Source organism: Emydura macquarii, unplaced genomic scaffold, assembly GCF_026122565.2.
Source record: "Emydura macquarii macquarii isolate MOO-44397 ecotype Brisbane River unplaced genomic scaffold, CSIRO-AGI_Emac_v2 contig_3295, whole genome shotgun sequence".
Taxonomy (NCBI): domain Eukaryota; kingdom Metazoa; phylum Chordata; order Testudines; family Chelidae; genus Emydura; species Emydura macquarii.
This window is the reverse complement of record NW_027133432.1, coordinates 6,778,972-6,802,078: the sequence shown is the minus strand read 5'-3', so window position 1 is coordinate 6,802,078 and position 23,107 is coordinate 6,778,972.

Here is a 23,107-nt window from a genome sequence, read left to right as displayed (position 1 = left end):
TTGGTTTAAAGGAATTCAAAGGGCAGGTTCTTTAGTTCCATGAGTGAAAGCCAGGCCTGTTGACACTGAATTAATCCCCCCAAAATGGCTGAATTGTATAAATATTTGTAATAAAGCAATCATATAAAAACACGGGTCAGATGGGTTTTCCTTCTTGTATGTGCAATTGTAACTTTCTCAAATTTTGTTTTAATTTCAGTGTTTTTTGGGAGTGCAGAAACAGCAGAATAGTTATAGAGGAGGCCTTCATCCTTTTCCGTCTTTTCTACAGTGTGCAAGCACCTGCAGATTTTAAAGATACTGAGGCAGAGATATCATGGAATTGCTGGAGACTAAGTTTGAACGGATGATGCGCTCATTCAAACAAGTCACCAGTGGATAAATTTTGGATCTTGAACATGCACACAGGGGAATGAGCTCTAAAGAATGGAGTCTTACACTCAAAGGGTGACATACAATATTCATACCATATGAACAGAGCTTCTCTGACTTTTGTTTTCAGCTCTGCCCTGCATAACACTACACACAAATGATAAAACAGATGAACACACTCTTAATTCTTCTCCTATAAAACCAGAGCAGCCTTACCCAGTCACAGCTGTTTCTTTGACTTTACTCTGTGCTCATTCATATTAGGGTTAGATGGATAGTTTGGCAAACTGATTGCAGCCTGTTCACTAAAAAGGGAACAAACAGCTTTATAAGAATTGGATGTGGATATGCTCAGTGAACAATCTTAGCAACCCCAGTTCCTCACTATAGACCAAATGCTGGGGGGGGAATCAAAGCCCAGGTTAAGGGGTACAGTTTCCCACAAACAAGATTGAAGATGAAATGTTCAGCCCCACCCAATCTAGGTGCCTTCTCAGCTGGGCTGTGGCTGCTAACACCAGGCTCAGAGTGAAGGAGCAGACATGTCTTGCTTCAGCATGGTGGTTTTTGTTTTTCTGCGTAAAACCTGTATCAATGAACAGCAATTTAATAATCTCTAAGCAAAGCTATAAACGTTGCAAAGGAGGAAGTAAACTATGAGAGAACACCTAGAAAGTGATAGGCAGACGTAAAGAGCAAGTGAAAGTCTTGAAACACAGTAACTGCTAAATCAGAGCAGGTAATTTAGAGTCAATTAAAAGTAGATTTATGCAAGTTCATAAAATGGGGGTACCACACTTAAACTCTGCATACACCTTATATATTGTGCTCATGCCCTGGAGTTGGTCAATCAATCTGCTGATGAGTAAAGGTATGTAGCATAGCTTGTAATGCTTAGATGTTTAATGGGCCTTAATCAGAGACCAACTAAATTGCTGGATGGGTCTGAAATTCCTACAGCAGACAAATTGAAGGGTCATGATTTGGTATGCTCACTGAGTAGAAGAAGACAAGGACACATGGTATGAGTATTAACCAGACCACAACTTTGTTAGTCAAGTTACATCAGGGTTCCCATCAGGAGACTGCCCAGTGTAGTCAATCATCCCACTGATCCTTTGCCAATTCTTGGGGGTTTCCACCATGGGGGGAACCAATCGTCACATAAGGAGGGTCTCTGGGTTCCTCCACTCACCTATTAGCATCCCTCTCCTTTCTGGGGGTTGAGGCAAGAGAAGACCGTGACCCCCAAGCCAGCACTGCTGTCAAGCATGTGGGTTTCCCCTGGGGTAATGCCCTGCCTCTGGTTTGCATTGGCCTCCAGAGCGTTAGACATGGTGCCCCCATCTTGTAAGAAGATGCCCTAGGTATGCCCACTATGTTACCTTTTTGGATCTGGAGTCTAAATCAGCAAGTTCCTACACTGGGCACTTGCCACAAGGAGGTGCCAGCATCAGCTTGGCTGTCTCCAGGCATCCCACCCTGCACAGGCTACCTAAAAATTCAGCCAACCCAACCCAGGAACAAATCAGCACTTCTCAGAGCGGTACACTTTGTCCTCTCAATCAAGCTCCGCCACACTCTGGACTATGTAGCCATGTCTGATAACCATGCCACCTCTGGACTCCAGCCATGTCACTATTTTCTGACTGGCATTCCTCTGGGCCCCATCCACATTTGTGGGTGTTCAGCTGTCCGCCAAATCTGCAGGCTAGGAGCTCCGACCATACTATCTCCACGCCGGGAAACATGTTTGTCAGCCATCCAATATCCTGCTTAGCCTTCAAAATCAGTTTGAGGTGGGAGCACGTTCCAAGGTCCCTCTCCCCTAAGTGGATAATAATGATCTCTGGTGTTTCCTTCCGGGGTGCTTGCCCATGCAGGAAGGGCATGAGCTGGTCCCAGCACATAGCCCGTCTGCTGTGCCAAAACCAAGTCGCGAACCTCCCAAGGCCTCTCACCGAATTACATGCTGTCTTGTAAGCCCAGTGCACAATGCTGTGTCCGCAAATCCATACCCTCAGCCCCGGGCATGCTGCGAGTCATTCTGTGACAAGAGGAAGGAAGCAAACTAGGTTAAAACCTGCAGCATTTATTGGCCACCCCTCGTGCTGCATGTAGGACTGGCAGCTGCATGTAGGACTTATCAGCACTGGATCACTAGCATCCTATAGCCTGGACCTTAGACGTATCCAGACCCAACTGGGTAGACACTGTTGCAGCCCCTATATGGAACGAGTAGAAAACGTAACTGGTGGCAAGCCCAAGAACGACAGCCCCTTCCTAAATAGTCCCACAAACTAGAATTTGGTTAGGAAGCAATGGTCCCTGTGCAGGAGCAGGGGACCGTCACCAGGTGGCTGTTGAGCCACATATGTCTGCAGTTCCTGTACCAGATACAGGTCTCACCAGAGTGGTGCAGTGCAGCCATGTCACTGACCACACATTGATTGGCTTTTGACCTGTGGGCCTTGAGCTGTAGAGAGTCACATTCCCTCTACCCCAGAAGTTCGGTGGGGGCTGGAAATCTCGCAAAACCTGGCCTGTCTTGCCCTTTCACCTTTTCCCATCGCAGAAGACACCAACACACACCCCTCACTAGGCTCGGAGTCTTCTTGTACTTAGGTTTTATCTCAAAAATAGGCTAACAATACGAAAATAGATGTTTTCATTATTACAGAATAATGAGCTTTTTTTTAAAAAAAAAACACATATTCCCCTGGCTAGTCAAGCAGCCAAACTTACCACCACCACACCGTATCGGCATACGGAACTGACTGTAAGCAAAATGACACGTGCCAATAAGGCTTGGGCGGTATTACACACACACACACACAAAATGTTCACAATCAATCATTCAAGTTAAAAAAGTAAATTCATGAGGCTATTTACTGCTCTTTTTGTTCACTTCTTTCAAGCATCTTTTTTGCAGTTTTGTTTGGAAGCCCACTGTCAGAACAAAATGCCAAAAGTATCCATATAAATATGTAGTCACAAAAGCTCTAATGCCAGAAGTGGCAGGTAGCTAGCTTTAGGGTGACCAGCTAGGAAGTGTGAAAAATCGCACTTGCACACACACACAAGGGGGATGGGGTGGGAGGGTAATAGGCATCTATATAAGACAAAACCCTGAATATTGGGACTGTGTCTTTAAAATCGGGACATCTGGTCACCCTAAATAGCTTGAACATCCTCTGTGGCTTTAGGAGTCACCCACTCAGAGAGCAGAAACCATAGCATGTCGCTTAAGTGACAGTGCAATAGCACATCTCTATTCAGAGGGTCAGCACAAGGCCTATGCAGGATTTAAGTCCTCAAAACAGGGACTGAGTGGGACTTCAGTGGTATAATGGCCTTGCACCAGCCCTCTGCACAAAGGGGAATTTCATAGTTTCACCATACCTCAGTACAACTAACAAACATGCAAAAGAGTAATGGAGGCAAATCGTTTATGAGCAATCCATAAGAGACACAGAATATTTGACCATTCTGAGTTATGACTCAGTTACTGAAAGCTGACATTGGTATTACCTAGTTCTGGGCTTGAGACATCCTTTACTCCTGCCAAAACTCATATCCACTCCCTAGACATCTGCTTTCATTCCTTTAACTTGGGTCTTCTCTGGTCTCCCTGCCTACCACCCACCCTCATCTTGTCCAAGATATAGCTGCAAAAGTCATCACTCATACACATGTTGTTCTGACTACATCACTCTTCCTGGATTCCTTTCACTGACTCCCTTTCACTCCACCTCACCACCAAAGACTTGCACAGCCTCATCCCTGGCAAACCTCTGCTCTTATACCCTCTTTTTATCCAGTCACTCTACATTCCTCTCTCCTTACAGCAACCTTCGTGTCCTTTCCCTTTGTCAGCGTCTCTGTTCTTTCATACTTTCTCCTACACATTAGCCTTTCCACACTTCATCTGACAAGCCCCTCAGCATTTCTTTTCCTTCAACTTCCTCCTCAAAGCCCATGAAGTCATCCTGTCCCCAACTCCTCAGCTTCTCTCTCTATTTTGTACATGAACATTTACACTGCTGCATTAATAGATAATGGCAAAAAAGTAGGTGTGAGCAAAAAGGGATATGCACTCCCAGCCCCTTTGGTGCTGTTTGACAAAGGAAGCCAGCTGAACCACCGAAGTCCGGTCGAACCTTTCGATCATCCCATCTGGGTGTGCGCGTGATGGAATGATGCAAGTTTTGCGGATCCCTCGAATCTCACGAACTTGCTGAAACAGTTTGGATTCACCCATGACTCCAAACCTGGTGACGAATCCAGTCACTAAAAAGGCCGTAAATGTCACCGACTCTTGGTTCCTTATTGAGTAAGCTTCAGGCTCTGCTGTAAAGTAGTTCGTGGCTACCAACAAATAGTGCCAAAAAGGCCCAACCACAGTCACAGCAACGAGCTCCATTGATGAACCCCTGAGATACTGCTGCATAAAGACGCTCCCTGTCTTAGGGGGACTTTTTGCAGCACAAGCATCACATTTCCTGCATCAACTTTCTATATCCTGCCTGCATTTTACACAAGACAGATTTTCTCTTAACTTGGCTAAGGTTTTTGCAACCCCAAAATGTCCAGCAGTTTTAAAATTGTGACACAGCCTCACAACCTCCTTTTTCAGTGTATCTGGGACAAACGGCTGATTCTTGTACACATCACATGCTGCTTTATCCTATATAATATTTCATCTTTAAACCCAAACTTTTTGGGCTGTTTGGGGAGAGTAGGAGTTGTTCTCTTCCTCTGGTCTGGTTGGTTTCTCTAGGCAGAACAGGATTTGCTGATGGATTGGTTTTCTTTTTGTATGGACTATCAGACACTGGCTAAGAGACAAAGAAAGCCAAGACCTTTGGAAAGGGCATGAGCCCTTATGCTTCAGGGCATAAGCCACTAACTAATAACCACTAACTAATGGGGGTTAGGGAAAAAAATCCCTCTTATTCTGTGACAGCCTACTGCAGAGCTTCTTGCCCCTTCCTCTAAAGTAGATGGTATCGGCCACTGTTAGAGTCAGGATGCTGGACTGTTTGGACCACTGGTCCGATCCAATCTGGCAATTGCTATGTTTTTAGTGAGAGTTAAACCACATGGGATAAAATTGTGATCCCACTGACGTCATTGACAAAATTTCCATTGACTTCAATTGAGCCAGGATTTCATCACTGAAGCTCTGGGTTAGACACTTTTTATGTATTAAAAACAACATAAATTAATACAACTAATTTATACATGAAAGCAACATCCTTGTAGTTAAATAGACACCAAGATAAAATACTTATTGATACTCAAAACTGACTAGTTGAACATTATGTCATTTTAAGCTAATTTCTTTCAACTCCACCTCAGTTAAAATATTGCACTGGGTTTTTTTTCAGATGTCACATTCCCTTTAAATAACCATTGCCAGATGTCAAAACATGTCAGCCTTCTATTTCCGAAGTGAAAGCCTCTGTGCAGCTAAAGTAAATATTATGGCCAAGTTAGTAATGAAAGTAGTCTCATGAGAATGAGACCTTGAATTAGAGGAGAAGTTTTCAAGAGCCATAACATCTCATTTTGCAAATAAAGCTACTATGACTGTCACTGCCAATGACGTCTGGTTTCATCACAATTCAGTGCAGCCAACACATTTTGATATGTCCTCTCACTTGCTCAAAGTGATCTTCCGAGGCCCCAACCAAGAGCGGAGCACCAGAGTGCAAACCAGACCAGAGCCCCATGTGCAAACACATTGTAAGCTCTTCAGGTTAGGGACTATTTAAATACACAAGACAGGCAAAGGAAATTTCTTTTTTATCCTCATCATTTTAAAGAAACTGGGGAAAGAGGCACAAAGAGACATTTGCCAAAGGTCACACGGGGAGTGTGGGGCAGACCCAGAAATTGAACCCCGATCTCCTGAGTCCCCCTCGATTGCCCTAAACACAAGACCATCCTGCTTCTCCAAAGTTTCATAAGTGGAAAATTGTCTTTGAAACGTGGTGTGAAGATCTAATTCACACAACTAAAATAACAAAAATAACCTCCATTGACACCAACATTACCTGTATGATAGATGCAAAGCATATTATTTTTAGAATTAACTGTTCTTGAACAAACTTTCCAGTGCTACTGGTGTTTGAGGAAACCATGCTTTGTAGCTTCTTCCAGTATAAAACAATCCAGGTGTTTGTTGTTGTGTTTTAATATGGTTTGTTTGGTAGGTGGCTGATTTTTGCGGGGAAGATGGTGTCATGCTGGCTGGATCAGGGGGGCCCTTGAGGTGTATTCAGGAGCTCTTATTACTCCCTTCTACACCAGTCTCGCGTTGGGGGTGTCACGCTGGCTGGATTGGGGCAGGGAGCATTTAGTATATTGTTTGACATCAGTATGTCAAAATCGTAATAATCCATGTAAGATATGCCATGTCAGGTACTGTTACAAAGGCTATAATGTGCTAAGTAAGATGATAATGTTTATGTGTTATATGTGTAATGGAAGTTATGGATATGTTTGAAACATCTGTATTTCAAATTGTGCTGTCTGGGACACACCCCAGGCAGGATGGCTGCAGAACAATAGCCTGCTTAATGGCCCATTAAGACATTCCCAGATGCAAGGGGCCCAGGGGGAGAAGCCAGGGATATACCTGATGAGTCATCAGGTCTTGCTCATGTGACTCTGAACTCCATTTTAGTTCCTGTAAAATTCCTCAAGCAGCATGGCAAGAACAGAGGGAATCCATTTTGTCTTTTCAGTTGGGATTCAGCTTCAGCTACCAACCTACCTCAGGATCAGCTCATCTACAACTGAACTGAAGCTGTGAAACAAAGGACTGAGACCCATCCGATTACTGGATGTGTACCAGAGGGACTATACAAGCCTGCAAACTCCACAATTCTTCTAGAAACCTGATGTATATGACTTTCAAATCATTTGTATGTATATGATTACTTTAATCCTTTAACATTTCTCATATGGTTTGTTTCTTTCTTGTTACAATAAACCTTTAGTTTTAGTTACTAAAGGATTGGCTGGCAGCGTGATATTTTGGGTAAGATCCAAACTTATATTGATCTGGTTCTGTGGCTGACCCTTTGGGGTTAGAGGGAACCTTTTTAGTAAAGAGCATAGAGTTTAAATAACTGGTCTCTTTACTGGACCTGGTGGCTGACTGGGAGCCGGAGACTGGAATGCAGTAAAGGGGGCTGTGTGTATTTGTATACTGGCTTCTTGATAACCAGTGTGAGGAATCAAAAGCACAGTTTGTGGCTGGTTGGGAAGTCTGGCTTCAATGCCACCCACCAGTGCTGGGAGAATCTGCTCTCCTTTTGCAGCCTGTCCTGACCTTGGCTTTTCAGGTGGCTACCCTAGGCACAGAAGAGTTACAGATGGGAATTATCAAAGAAAATCCCAATCTTCATATGTATGAGAGTTCTTCTGTTGCTCTCTGAGGAACAGACTATATCAGACTGCTCGTATAGTCATAGTTTTAGCTGTTGTCCAAACTGGTGGAGCTGCTCCTTTAGTTTACCAAGTAGAGGTCTGTATTTTCAGAGCTGGTAATGAGTCATGCATGAGGTTGGCTGGCGACAATGCTGTCTGTATGTATGCAGCCCTGAATAGTTACACTGCAGTAAAGGACAATATCTTGCTCAAAACCTGTCTGGTTTTATTTGGAACCTCATTGACTCTGTAGGCACTGCACAATGGCTGGTGTTTACTGACCTTTTAGAACAATAATTCTAATAAGAATAAAAATAGATTATTTTAGACTTAGACTGCAAACATTGGATCTTTCAAGGCAAACTCAATCACACAAGTGTACACAGTGGCCCTAGGAGCAATTGTAGGTCCTCATAAATGGACAGAATAGAAACCAACAACATGAGCAGATTATGCTGAAGCAGTTTTTTGTATTCTCCTCTTAGAAGACAACCCAACACTATTCTCTGTGCTTTTGTTCCTGTTATCATGGAATATGATTGGAAGATTGTTATCAGGTTGCCCCTCAGTCTTCTTTTTCTCAAGACTAAACAAGTCCAGGTTTTTCAACCTTTCCTCATAGGTCAGGTTTTCTAAACTTTTAGCATTTTTGTTGCTCTTCTCTGGACTTTCTCCAATTTGTCCACATCTTTCCTGAAATGTGGCACCCATAATTGGACACAGTACTTCAGCTGGAGCCACGCCAGTGCTTAGTAGAGCAGGAGAATTACTTCCTATGTCTTATATACAACACTCCTGTTAATATACCCGAGAATCACATTAGCCTTTTTTTGCAACTGCATCACATTGACGATTCATATTCAGTTTGTGGTCCACTATAACTTCCAGATCCTTTTCAGCAATACTACCACCTGGACAGTTATTCCTCATTTTGTACTTGTGCATTTGTTTTTTCCTTTCTAAAAGAAGTATTTTGCACTTGAATGTATTGAATTTCATCTTGTTGAATTCAGACCAATTCTCCAATTTTTCAAGGTCTTTTTGATTTTTAATCCTTTCCTCCAAAGTGCTTGCAACCCCTCCCAGTTTGGTGTCATCTTCAAATTGTATATTTATATTCTCTACTTAATTATTCAAGTCATTAATGAAATACTGAATAGTACTAGAACCAGGGCTGACCTTTGCAGGATCCTACTAGATACACCCTCCCAAATGATGATTACTCTTTGAGTATGGTCTTTCAACCGGTTGTGCACCCACCTTATGCTAAAATTTATCTAGACCACATTTCCCTAGTTTGCTTATGAGAATGTCATGCAGTATCAAAAGCCTTACTAAAAATCAAGATATGTCATGTCTACTGCTTCCCCCTAATCTAGCAGGTCAGCGATCCTATCAAAGAAGGAAATTAAATTGTTTTAGCATATTTGTTCTTGACAAATCCATGCTGGCTATTGCTTATAACCCTATTGCTTATAAACCCTGATTGTTTAAAAATTTGCTCCAGTATCTTCCAGGTATGGAAGTTAGGCTGACTAGTCTATAATTCCACCTTGTAAATCCTCCTTTTTCCTCATTTTAAAGTTAGGTGCTATGTTTGCCCTTTTCCAGTCTTCTGGGACCTCCGCTATCCTACGAGTTCTCAAAGATAATTGCTAACAGCACCGAGATTGCTTCAGCTAGTTCTTTAAGTGCCATAGGATGAATTTCATCAGGTCCTGCTGACTTGAATACATCTAATTTATCTAAATATTCTTGAACCGGTTCTTTCCCTATTTTGGCTTGAATTCCTTTCCCCATCCCCTTAACCCTCTTATGAAGAAAGGGTGCAGTGGTCCAAGCAACAGTAATAGGACCAGCTTTGGAAGGGTGAGAGGCTAATAACAGCCCTCAACCAGGGGAATAGATTATGGAAGGAAGTGTGACCAGCACTGGATGCATTATTGCCAGATAATTCCCAGGCATGTTAAGTTAATTAAGATGTGGCCCAGCTAAACCAAATCCCTTGTGTCTTGTATTTCTTGCTAAGTATTTAGGACTATATTGATAATACTTGCGTACCAATTTTACCCAAGGTGCGTAAGCCTGATACATGAGTACAGATTCTTTACCTACTGTTTCAGACTGCTGGTCGATCCAGAATAATTTCCACTGTCTAATAGCAGCCAAGAACAGATTCTTTAAGTTATACCCCATAGTGCATTATTATGGAATAGTGTGCATTTAGGAGAAGGTGATTTCTAACCCTAATCACTTATTGGTTGATTTATTCCCTGAATCATGGAGGGGGATTTAATCATTTCTACCAAGTTTACCTGCCGATCTTCTCATTATCCACATAAAACTTCAGTTATTCCCAAGCTCACTGACATCAGTGAGACATCAGTAGGCTTTGGATCAGGCCCAAATAAAGAAATGTTCAAAATAAAATAGATAATTCTGATCATAGATTATTGAAAACTAGCTAGAATATTTATGGAATCGAGGAACAATATAGCTATTCACCATATAAACCATATAGCCTATTCACTGCAAGATAACCTCTAGACTTCTAGGATTCAAGAGGAGATGACTATAACCAACATCACGGAACAGCTCTTGTAACACTGACCCATGTCAGGTGACTCGGCCAAGAAATAAAGATTGGTTTCTTATCGGAACTTCTGTGGGTCATACCTTTGAAGTAGGAATCATCGTGTGTTACTTGTCTATACAGTGCCCAACACAATGCAGCACTGACTCTTGATTTTTGGAGTTGCCAAATCAATCAAATTAGTTTTATAATGCAAATGCACGCAAAAACACTCTAGAAACAGGTTCCAGGCAACTTGGCCAAGATTTTCAAACTTGACTAGTGATTTTTGGTGTCCACATGAGAACTTTTAAATGGACCTGATTTTCAGAGAATAGGTACTCAGCACTTTCTGCAAATCAGGCACTTTTGAAGTGTCTCAGGGCACCCAGAATCACTTTTCACTTGAATATATTGGTGCGGATGTTTGTTTTTTGTTAAATACATAGGGCTATATATGCTCCAATTTTTAAGTGATTAAACATTTTTGAACATCTTATCCTGATTTCCACCAGATTGTGGTGTACGTGGCTGTGGGCGGGCCTTGCCAATACACACATTAGAAACATACAGCCAGAGTCCAATGCATAGCAACCCCATATGCTGAGCCATACTTAAGCACATTTTGTTAGTTCAAAAACAAAGTTTGCTTCATTCTGATTTCAAAACATGACTGTTTCCCTTAGTAATTTTTGGTACACATTGTTTTCCAAACCACGAATAGTACTATCTGATCCACATTTATTAGTATGTTTGTGCTGAAAGGCTAGACTGAAAAAGGATTACCTAAAAGATTGATCCATGATGAATTATCCCAGAGAGTATTTAACACAGAGATCACATTAAAAATGTGTTGACATGACATATTTTGAAGACTGCTTATGGCAGCATACTATTAGGGTTAGTACTACGTTGTCTTTGTAGGATTATAAAAAAAAACTTGGCTGTGACTCTATCCTGAGTATCCAATGTCTCTTCTGCAGTATTTCCAATATCATATACTCAGGATGCTTCCAGACAATGACTGATGTGTTTGGTCTATGACAGCTTTATTGTCTCCATCCAATTCCCAGTAGATGGCTGTCCCCATCACCACCACAGAAGGCATTAAAAACACAGAATTAAAGATATCAAGGATGGACTAGGCCCTGAATAGAACTTTCCTTTAGAAGTGGTTATTCCAGATAGAGATGCAATAGTATGGGAAAGCTTGAACTGCCATTACTTATCTTGTGGCTAGAGCCTCCATGTCACTTTATATGAGCACTAAATTGACTTTATATATCTATATATATTACATAGAGAAAACCAAGGGAAGCCTAATTCTCTGAGATGTACTTACATAGTATTGATTTGTTCCACATAACAAGTCAAAATACATTAGTAGCTGGAAAAAAAAACCCACTACACAGAAAACATGTTTTGTGGATGTTTAACTAAAATTCTGTCTGAGAAGGGATATGAGTGACAGCAAATATCCATCCCAGCTATACATTTCAAAGCCGACTATTAGAAACTTCTTATTTTTCTAACAAAATATTCAGACCCAGGGTTTAGATCCCCCTCATTTAAACAGTCTCCTAACACATTTTTCTCTGTTATGGTCTCTATCAGGTTTCCTCTCTTCTTTTAAAGAATATGACAATTACTTATGATACGTGAGGACTTTTTTTTTTTTAACTCTTTTGAGTTGCAGCCTGTTGCAATATATTCCATGATTGTAATAACCAGCATAAAGTAAAGAGACAGTAGGTTTTGTATTCAACACCTAAATTAAAAATAAGCACCTTTAAAAACTCTAAAATAAAAAGGAGCACACCTAAAAAAACTCTGGGATTACATAAATCTATGATTTAACCTTACGGTACCCATATACTGTAACTGGACTGCCTCTGTCTGTCATTATGGTTGTGTTTAAAAAGAGCCTTTAATGTTTGTTGACTATGTGCTATGATGGAAATTATACATTTTTCAACCAGTTATAAGCAAGCCACAAAATGAATGAGAAGCATGTAGAGGTGGAATTGACTAATGTCTAATGTGTTTTAATTGTAATCATGCTCTGTGGAATGAATAAAATAATGATTCTGTCCCTGTGTATGTAAATGCATGAAAAGAACTCTTGATCTTTGTGCACCGGGTTTACAAGAAACAGTATAGTCTTCATTCTCAAGAGACTGTGAATGCGGAGACTGTCTTTGTTTTGACATACAGACACTTTGGGTTTCTAGACTACTGTGACTAAAGTCATTTCAGAAGGAACTATGTTTCTAGTTCTTCCTGAGCAGCTGCACCGAATGCAAGATCAATTACTTAGTTGCTTCCCCCGATCAAATAGTGTTCCGCTCCACTCACATTAAACTGTTGATTGGAAATGTAAATGGCAAATGTTTATATTAGAGAAAAATGACAGAAGCTTTAGGAGAGAGAAGGGACGAAGATCTAGAAAACATGAGCTGGATGATAAATAACACTCTTTTTTCTAGTGAGACAGCTTTTAGAAATATCAGTTCTGAGTGCTGTTAAGTCCTCTGTCAGTTATAAATACAGAGTGACATGAGTTAAATACACAAATATCAGTAGACAATTCAATAGTGTAAATTGACGTTGCCATGTCAACATTAAAATGTGAACATTTGCCATGACTCACTAGACAGAGGTATCTGAGATACTATAATTTTCCCCTCTAAGAACAGGAAATTCTCAGATACCACTGTGTGAGGCAGTAACTAGATCCGTTTGGCAAATGGGGGGGTGGCAGGAGATGAAAAGTGAAAGTTTATGTAAAAAAGAAAAATTCCCTTTTTGTTAAAAAAAAAAACAAAAAAACCCCACAAAATCAAAACTTGACAATTTGTGACTAGTTCTAATGGTAACAGTTGGCAAACGATCCTTTTTTAATATCAGCATCTGTAACTGTTTATAATACATTTACTATTGGCCTGATTGTGCCTTCCCAACAGGAAATCTCCAGGAATTGGGGGAAGAAAAATCTCTAACACCGTAATGATGGTGTTTCCTACCAGTCAGACTGTCTAAGTGTGATGGGTTTTGGTGCTCTCCAGAGTCCACGTGGATGTAGGTCCTACTTCTGCTGGTACCACCACTGGCCAATTCCTCCTGCAGGAAAACTACAGGACACTACTCCTGTTTCCAACAGCACTAATTCCCAGTGGGTCTAATTTAGCAGGAGATGGCTCCATTAAAAGTGATCAGTCTGCAAAGCTGTGCCCTCCCATATCAAGGCAGTATGGTCCCTGCTTCTACACAGATGGGGGTAGATACACATGTGGAGGATCCCCTCTAAACACAGATTCAGATGAAACAATCTAGGTGCATGTGACAACCACATGGTTACCATGAAACAATGTGAACTCTTTTATAAGTATGTAATTTAAGCCACTACTCCAGCTCCCTTGGTTTCCATGAATACCAGAAAAGCATTAAAATATCTTTATAGGTCAGGAAAATAGACTTAACCGTGGAAAACACCACGCTCTGCTTAGCAAATGTTAGTAGGTAGGATACATTTGTTTCCCCTTCTCCATTGCTGAAATAGTCAGCAAGGTACTGTGCTAGAAGGCATTTAAAGAGGTAAGTCTCACTACATACTGAAGTAATGAATGTCAACTGCATCACCTTCTGATTAGCGCTAATAAAATGTTCACCTGTGGGGTAATCAGACATGTACCTGTCTGTGTTCAGCACACACAAGGCAGCGTCAGAACTAGCTAGATCCCACTCCAGAGCAAGTAGAACACCTCTGCAGTGGGGGTTGCTTTCTTCCCCTTACCTCCACAAAGCACTGGAGCAACTCACAAGCCAAGCTGGACTGCCTGGGCTGAATTTAGTGAGGAAAAAGAAGAGGGAGTAGCTAAGGCTGTGAAGGCAGAGGGCTTGCTAGGAGGCAGAGAGAAAAACAGGAAGGTCAGAGAATAGGAAACTCCTTTAAAAGGAGGCTCAACCAAGAAATTGGGTGCAAAGCCACAAACAGAGCAGCGGTAGCAAGGAAAGCCAGAGACGCCTGAAACAAAGGGTAGGGCTCAGGAACTGGAAGAGAAAAACAAGCTGCCTTAAAGACACGGAAACAGCAAAGGAAACATGGTAAATCAGAGTGGCCAAAATGGATCCGGCATTCTGAGCAATTTTGTGCTGTACCTGGACTTGTTAATAGTGATGAGTACCAAGTAAATCCAATATGTGCTGCAGGGGAGACGCGGCAAATAACATTGGGCCTAACTTCAGATCAGAAGAACGTGGATGAAAAAGTGAAGAATCCGATGTGCAGTTCACCTGGATCCCTCTCCTCAAAAGTAACAAAGGAGAACTGAGGGCTGCCAATTTCAGATGGACTGAAGGTACACAGAAATACTCAAAGAGATACCAAATACACAAAACCTGAGCTCTCAGGCAGGAGAGTCATTGAGGCAACATGTCTCCTAAATCATGGTTCAGTGTGGGGGGGGGGGTTAGGAGGCAACAGAGAGGCCTTGGATAGCTTTCTCCTCCACATGCTGCTCCTGCATCCTTCTTTCATTCCTGCACGAAATTGTCTTACAAAAAAGCTCACATTACTCGCTTTCCTCTTATTCTTTTACCAGTTGTGAAGGCTTCCAGCGTCCCCAACCCGATAATTTTATCTGGGATTTCTGACCTATGAACACAACATATAATGGAATCTTCAACCAGCGAGAAAGGTGAACTGGAAAAAGGGGCATAAGTAGGAGACTCAGTTACAGAATGAATCATCATTTTATCGCCACAGACAGAAGCAAAATGAGGTGTGTGGTTAATTGAGCACATTTATCTGGACCTGCTTTTTCACAACAGGCCTCCATTGCAGTGTATTTTAAATCTTGATTATAAATCACTGTTTGTCAACCAATCAGCATGCAGAACTTCCCAGTGAAATGTGACACGTTACATTGCTACACCTAATGCTGCAAGCTCCTGATTTCCTGCTATGTACATATTTTTCCCCTTGGGTGAATTCCTGAGGCGTGCTCTGGTGCCCTGAGAATGGCCAACTCGAGCAGTCAGGGATTTAATCCCAGCCCTTTCACAGGTCCTTCTGACCTAGGACAAGTCGCTTTTCAAAAGGGACATCCAGGGCACACAGCAGTAAAGTCTTGTGCTTCCTTGTGGCCCCTGGAATACTAGAGGCATTTTCAGTTTATAAATTAACAGTTTTAGCAGGTTTTTTAAATTCAGCTTCCTCTCTGGGTGCCAAAGGCTTTCTTAGGCCACCATGCTGCAGTGAGCTCTGTGCAAGTCCACCCTGTTGGATGGAGCTCATTGCAAAAGTGTAGCCTGATAGCGCTTTGGATTCGGCTGAGTGCCACCCTTTGGGAGTTTCAGAGGCGGCTGTCCTGCCAACATATGGTTCCAGTCACTGCAGCACCAGCTCATTGGCAAACGCCAGAGGCAACCTTCACTGCCACGGATGTTCATCAAGAATCCATACTAATTCAGTGTGGCAAACACTGGGCTACATGAAACACTCAAGGAGACCTAGAAGCCATGCAAGAAATCCCAAAGGACACAATGCTCTAATGTCACTGGGCAGCCCAGCCCAGGGCCTCAAAGGTATTTAGGAACCCAACGTCCATTGATTTTAATGGGAGTCAGACTCTGAAATGACTTGGAGGATCTGCCCCCCACCCTTCATTTTCATTTTCCCTGCCTAGAAGAAAGATTGTGGCCAAGGAATGTATCGCAGATAAAGGGTTCCTTTCACCCAATGTTTCCGTTGAAACCTGAAATGTAAAACAGGCATGCAGTGACTTGTTTGTGAATACAACCCTAGATCCTTTTAAATATTCTATTCTGATTTGTGTTATGATCATATCAAAATTTCACCTCCATTTTTGAAAGACCCACAGGCCTCTTTAATAAAGAACTTTCAAAAATTTTCCTCATACTTTAAAGAACCTGTTAAAAAAAGTCAGAAACTATTAGAAAAGGATTTTAACATTTTAATTTAATTATGTAAAGGCCTCACTGTATGAAACAAGACAGGGCTCTGTTTCTTCCGAGTAGGATGTAAAGTGTTTCCTAGTATTATGTAAAAATGTAATATAGGAATGTTTGCTTTACAAATCATAACATTTTGTTAAATGTTTCCGGTTATTATGTACATGAACTGTGAGTGCACCACTGCCTGCATATGAACTAGAGAGAAGCCAAAGGAGAAAAACTGATAACTCATACTGTATGGGGCAGATTTTTAAAGATATTTAGGTGCCTAGTATGATTTTTCCAAAGCATCTGTGTGCCTAACAACCATTGGACAACCAACAACCATTGGAGTTTTAGGTACCAAGTGGCTTTTGAAAATCCCAATAGGTGCCTAAGTACCTTTAAAAATCTCAGCCTATGTATATAGACATGTCTCCCTTCTCCTGGGAAAACATATGAAAGGGTGAAACCAATGTTACCTCATGCTCATAATTGCCAACTCCAGAAGGCAGTAATTCTGGAAATGATATCAGAGGACAGTAAAATAGTATTTTTGTGCAGTAATATTGCTAAACAAAAATACTGGGTGCTTCAGGCAATATGCAGGGCATACAGAACTAGTTCATCTTTCTCAAGCCTAAATTTATAACACACTCAATACAATCCAAAATCCGAATCTGCAGAGGTACTTACATTTCTGTACAGCATCATGTTTAGCCTTTATTTAAAGTGTAACCCTCTAGTCAAATCTGCCTAAATTTGGTTGGTTTTTGTTTGTTTGTTTTTAAATAAATAGCTGAATCCCTTTCCCTGTCCTTTTAAAGCTGCCCTATGCAATGCTTCACTCCACCCCTTCTTCCCGCCTACGGGACATACCAGGGATGTAATAGAGCACATGGCACTCCATTAGATCCTTGGATAGAAGAGCAGCTGGCTTTAGCCAGAGTAAATTAGAGCAGCTCTGATGCTGCTCTAAGTTACACCAGGGATAACTTCAGCCCACAGCCAGTCAAGGATCTGGGGAGCCCAAAGGTGGTATACAGCTGTTCCAAGCCCATACGCTTTTACAAAACATGGAGACAAATAGAAATGTTTCAATGGTTTATTTAAAAATTCAGTTAAAATGTCTTTTAAAACAGAAACATGTTCCCCTAACTGGAATGATTTTCAGTGTTTGTAACACACACACTCTACCTCATTCTGCTTCTGTATAGGAATTTGAAAGTGAAACTGACTAGTATTTTCATTGTTGAAAGTTAGAGAGATACAAAAAGCAAACAAATAGCATACATGATGAGGATCAAGTCATTTTTCTTTTTAGTTTGAATCATCTAAATCAACACAGCTATTAAATTATAACACCGAAAGGAAAATTTGTTGGTTTTTAGATGACACCACTCTCCCTTTAATCCTAAAGTATTCATTATTCTACAAAACTTTAGTTATCCTCCTGGGATTTAATAGTATCATAATTATATTAATACATCTTAATCAATGTCAACATAAATTGCCCAAATGGACAATATTGGCCACTGCAAATAAAAATCAGTCTGAGATTTTGCAGATAAATACATCTGATCTGGGCCACAGAGTAAGTTACAGCTGTTCTTGGCATAATATTACTGTGCACATCTTATTAATGGCAGCAAAAGTATATTATATGGCTTACTTAGAAAATACTGTAATGAAGAAAAAATCTCCTCTTAGCTTCCTGCTGCCCCAGAAGATTGTGAAACTAAATATCCAGATTTTTTTTAAAGTGTAAGGCAGAAACTTAAGCCTAGCTGCTACTGATTCTACTCTGATGACCTACTGCATAGATTTACATTGGCAACATGATAAAAGTCTTGCATGTTGAAATAATTTATTTTTTAACCCAATTTTCCTCTATGAATTTTGCCATTCGATTAACATTTTTCCTTTATCATTTTATAAGCTCTGTGAAGGAAGTGAAAATTACCTCTAACTCTACTTAAAGGCGAGATTCAAGCCAGGAAATAAAAAAGTGTGATACAAATTAACTCTTCTAGCTGGAACATAAATGAATCCCATTGAACAAGAACAGGGGTTGTAAAAGACACGAAAGAAATTAATTCAGCCTGGAATCTCAAATACACACAAAGAACCAAATCAGGCACCTGGATAATCTCAGCAAGCCTCCTCCACATTGTTCTGATGAAAAGCAAAGGTTACATCAAATAGAGTTTGTAGGTTTGCCAAAATCATGCTTATGCTTTGAAAAGTTATTTGTGGAGCATAAAGTATGCCAGTACTGTGTAGAACATAGAACATCATGTGGTACTTGGCATACAATCTAAGAACCTGATGTTGTAATGCATATTGCCAGGCATTGTCCTCACATAAGACATGTTCAAAGGTGTAAATGGAATTTAGGCACCAAGCTCTCATTGGCTGTCAAAGAAATTTAGGCACCTAATTACATTTTGCGCCTTTGAAATTGTTCCCCCTCCATCATGGGTAATCCAGTTGACTTCCTGGCTCTAAGGCCTTGTTTGTCACTTCTGTGAGTGAGGGCTGATCCTAAATAGGCAGACTTCTCCCAGGATTGAAGAGATTCCTGTCTCTTAGGCCATCCCTGCTGGACAAGGGGTTGGACAGAGGCCACTTAAGACAATATGTCACCCTAGATAAAACTTAATGTGCTGTCCCCCTCCTGCCTTGTTAGAAGATCTCCAGAGTCTCCCTCTCAGCTACCAGAATGAAAGTCCTTCTGACCTCTGCTCTAGGCCGTGCAAGCTGCTGAGACCCACTCCATGGACAGGTGATACCCCCAGCTGAGGCCACTCTTCCCAATGGCACTTTTCGGGGTCCTCAGGTCCAGAGAAAGGTCCAGAGCTCTTTCTCTGTGTAGCTCAAAAGCTTGTCTCTCTCACCAACAGAAGTTGGTCCAATATAAGAAATTTCCTCACCCACCTTGTCTCTCTTACAAAAATCTAAGTATATTACAGCAACATTATTGTTGTTTTCAGCGAAATGTGTAATTTCATAAAAAAAAAAAGATAGCAAGTTAGTTTGACAGGATTTCTCTTCCATTAATGCCAAGTAACATGGGTTTATTATATTAGCCTCTTTTAATTCTTTATTAATTGAGTCCCATATCAGCCCTCCATTAACTTGCTAGGTTTGATGTCAGACTGACAGGCCTATAATTACCCAGGTCATTCCATTTACCCTTTTTAAATACTGACACAACATTAGTTTTCTTCCACTCTACTGAAACGAGTTATTGAAAATCAACTTTAATGATCCAGCAAGTTCCTCAGCCAGCTCTTTTAAAATTATTGGATATAAATAAGTTATCCTGATTTTAAAATGTCTAACTTTAATGGCTGCTGTTTAACTTGTGTAGGTCTGGGAAGCCATCTCTAATGGAACAGTTAAGTGGTAGCTCTGTATGGTCAAATTTGCTGACTTTATTGGCTTCTCTGCTCCTTTCCCAGGTGCTGACAGCACACTTTAAGCACAACTTCATTTGCAAAACATGTGCTGGTGGAGGATGGATCCACCATACAATAATTTGTCTTATTAAGTGTGAAACATGCATGATGGATGTTTCTAAAGTGAAGGAGAGAACATTCTTCACACTCCTTGTCATCATGATGTCACCCTCACCAAGAGAAAAACATACAGACTTTCCAAAAACACAGCGATGAAATAGAGACATTCCAGCTGAGAAGGACTGAAAGGACATGGAGAGAGAATTTACTCTTACCCCCGCAGGTGGTCAATGTAGTCAGAATATTTCCATTGACTTTGCCAGGCTCAGGCTCTCCATTAGCTGGGAACTGTGTAGGGAAGCTTGAGCTCCTGTACCTATTATGTGCATATACCTGCCTATTTGGCACCTTTCATTTGTACTAAAGGACAAACGCTGCCTTTTCTTTTGCCCTTTAGTATCCATGGAGGCTCCCATGGCAACAGAACTGGCATGCTTCTATGTTGCATTTGTGAGCATGGGAATGTTAATGTATGAGGGGGTATATAACAAGTATAGAGCTGATCCCAGCTGCCTGGGGACAGTACAGAACAAGTATAGAGCTGATCCCAGCTGCCTGGGGACAGTACAGAACAAGTATAGAGCTGATCCCAGATGCCTGGGGCTTCTTTTCTGCCAGCATGTAGGGATTTGGTGGGAAGGAGCTAAGGATGGCCGGGGGGGGGGGATCGTGGGGGCAGGGACAGGATATCTGCTACCTCATGGATCCTGCTGCTGTCCCCTATTCATAGAAGAGGTAGACTGAGGCATGTAGGCATGTTTCCTGTTGGAGCATGTTATCCAGGATTTGGTTTTACATGTGCAAGCACATACGCATACAAAACCAAAAGAAAGGAGGGCATCATTCAGTATAGAAGCTCAAGTCTGGAGTGTCACACGGAAAGCTGGAAAAACATTTTGGTTTACATGTCAAAAAGAGACCAAGCTGACTCCTGGCATGAGCAGCCACAATTCTTATTAATTTCATTGATCTAGGGGAGCAATTTAATCCTGAGTGTAACTCCACTGACTTTGCTGGGGTTATATTGGGGCTACATTTAGCCCATATTCTCAGACGAAGAAGGGAATTAAGAGACCTATGTTTTCTGGTCTTTTATTTTACAGAAATAACATTTCCCTAATCCATACGTTCTCCCCCTCCCCCCTCAGCTTTCATGCATTACTAGAGCATCTGTTTTGTCCTCTTTTTAACCTACAGTTTATGTCAAGGCTTACTGACAGTCTCACAGGTAATGTGTTTGCCGTCTTGCAATATTACAGAGGACTGTTGCCTTGTACCATTTCTGTTCTCTCTAAACCTTCCACATACTGAGCACACCGGTTTCAGGCCAGCTGGACTAGGAGAAGGAACCTACATGAAAAAAATCCCTTTAGATTTCCTAGCCTCGGACCAATGCCACTTTTCATTCGTTTCCTTTTAATTACTTCACAGTGTTCTACAATTGCAACAAGTGCAGGTCAAAGGTCTTTGTGTTAATTGATTACGTTATTTTAAATATATTCCATATGTACCATATAATTCTGCCAGAAAAAATGGGATGAGTCATTTGCCTTTACTTTTCCAGTACATGCTCACTTAATGCAAGCCACTAGTGATCTAGATTGATGGCACAGAGTTGTGATAATACTTTGACATCATCACTGGCAATATACACCAGTCATCCCATTTGAAAACTGTTATATGTCATTTGAAATCTTCCTAAAACTTGTTTGAGGACAAAAAAAAAAACCTGAAAGATGAGCTCTGTGTCCTACCCCAAAAGAAAAAATATTTCATTCGTTATGGAAAATGCATGCAATCTGTCATAGCACATGCTCCCTGCTACTCACTCTGTTTGCATGTGTCTCAATACTGGGTTTTCAGACTTTTCCTATAATATTTAGATCCTACAAAAGTCTGCTGTGCTTCTCTTAACAGAAATAAAAATAAATACTTTGTAGCCAATTCAGGAAGCAGTACGTGTTCTCAAGAAATGTACCTTTTCCCTAACACTGTGGTCAGAGCTTATAAATAGTGGTCTTTCAACCCATAGACATACACTTATTCCATCAAATATACATGTCCTGAGTTGCCAAAAAACAACAGAATTCAGAGATTACTTTTAGACTTTTTGTTTTTCATTAGGCTCGCCATTGCCTCATAAACATCATCACTTATTGAGAGAGTCTAAAACAGCCCAGTTGTTCGGGTCCCTGATAACTCTGAGGTTAGCTCATTTATAAAGAGCAAGGAGTGACAATGGAAAATGTTTCTTTGCAGAGAACCCTACAGATGAAAAGTTGCTTAGAGTGCCTCCAAAATTCTCTTTCACACCTGATCTTTAATTTTGGATGAGTTCACAGCAGTTTTTGGGGGTGTTTTTATAACCATTGGTATATTTGTATGCATTATAATAACGCAGAGACTAGCGATGCCGTGTCAGATGTATAAGGACTGCACCTGGGAAATTTTTCTGGCATTCCTATAATAAAATAATAACAATCCCACATTAAACCCCATAGAGTACTGGTTTTATTTTGTACCTATTTGGCTTAGTCATTTCTAATATAGATTAGGTATATTAAAAATAATGACCTCAACTCACCTAGACATGGAACCTGTACTATGGGGATAGGTACTGTAAAAAATAAATCAATGCATTTGTACATTGAATAGTACAACTTTCAATTATGACAAAAGCCTGAAAAAATAGGACACAAAAAAGTCTCTCTCTTTTCTGAATGTATATGCACAAGAAGGTTTAAGGTTGTCATGTAATATTCAGAAGAGTTACTGAGGCAATGTTTCCCATAGCAACAGCTGCTTTAGAGGTTACAGCAAGATTAGTAAGAATTTATTTAATCTATTCCTTTGTTTTAAATGAAAATGTGACCTGCCAAACCATCAGGTCAAAATCGGCAGTTCTACAAAGACAAACAACTAACTTTTTAAAATATATGACATTACTGCTACGGATTTGTTTTTCTTATCTGATATGTGCAGTTTTTTGCTATGTTGCTAGTCTGCACATAATTATTAATCGCACCATTTCAGCTGTACATGGTTAGCAAAAAAGGACCTTAACTCAGTAAAAAGGAATGCAAAAATGTTAATAAACTCAAGATGCTAAACTCTGATTTGTACTTAATTCCATTAATACATTCAGCCCAAATGAAACTGTAACTTCAGACCTTCTGGATTTGCTGGATATAAACAGTCCAATAAAAACAAAACTTGTGTTATAAAAATATTATATCCCAGTTTTGCT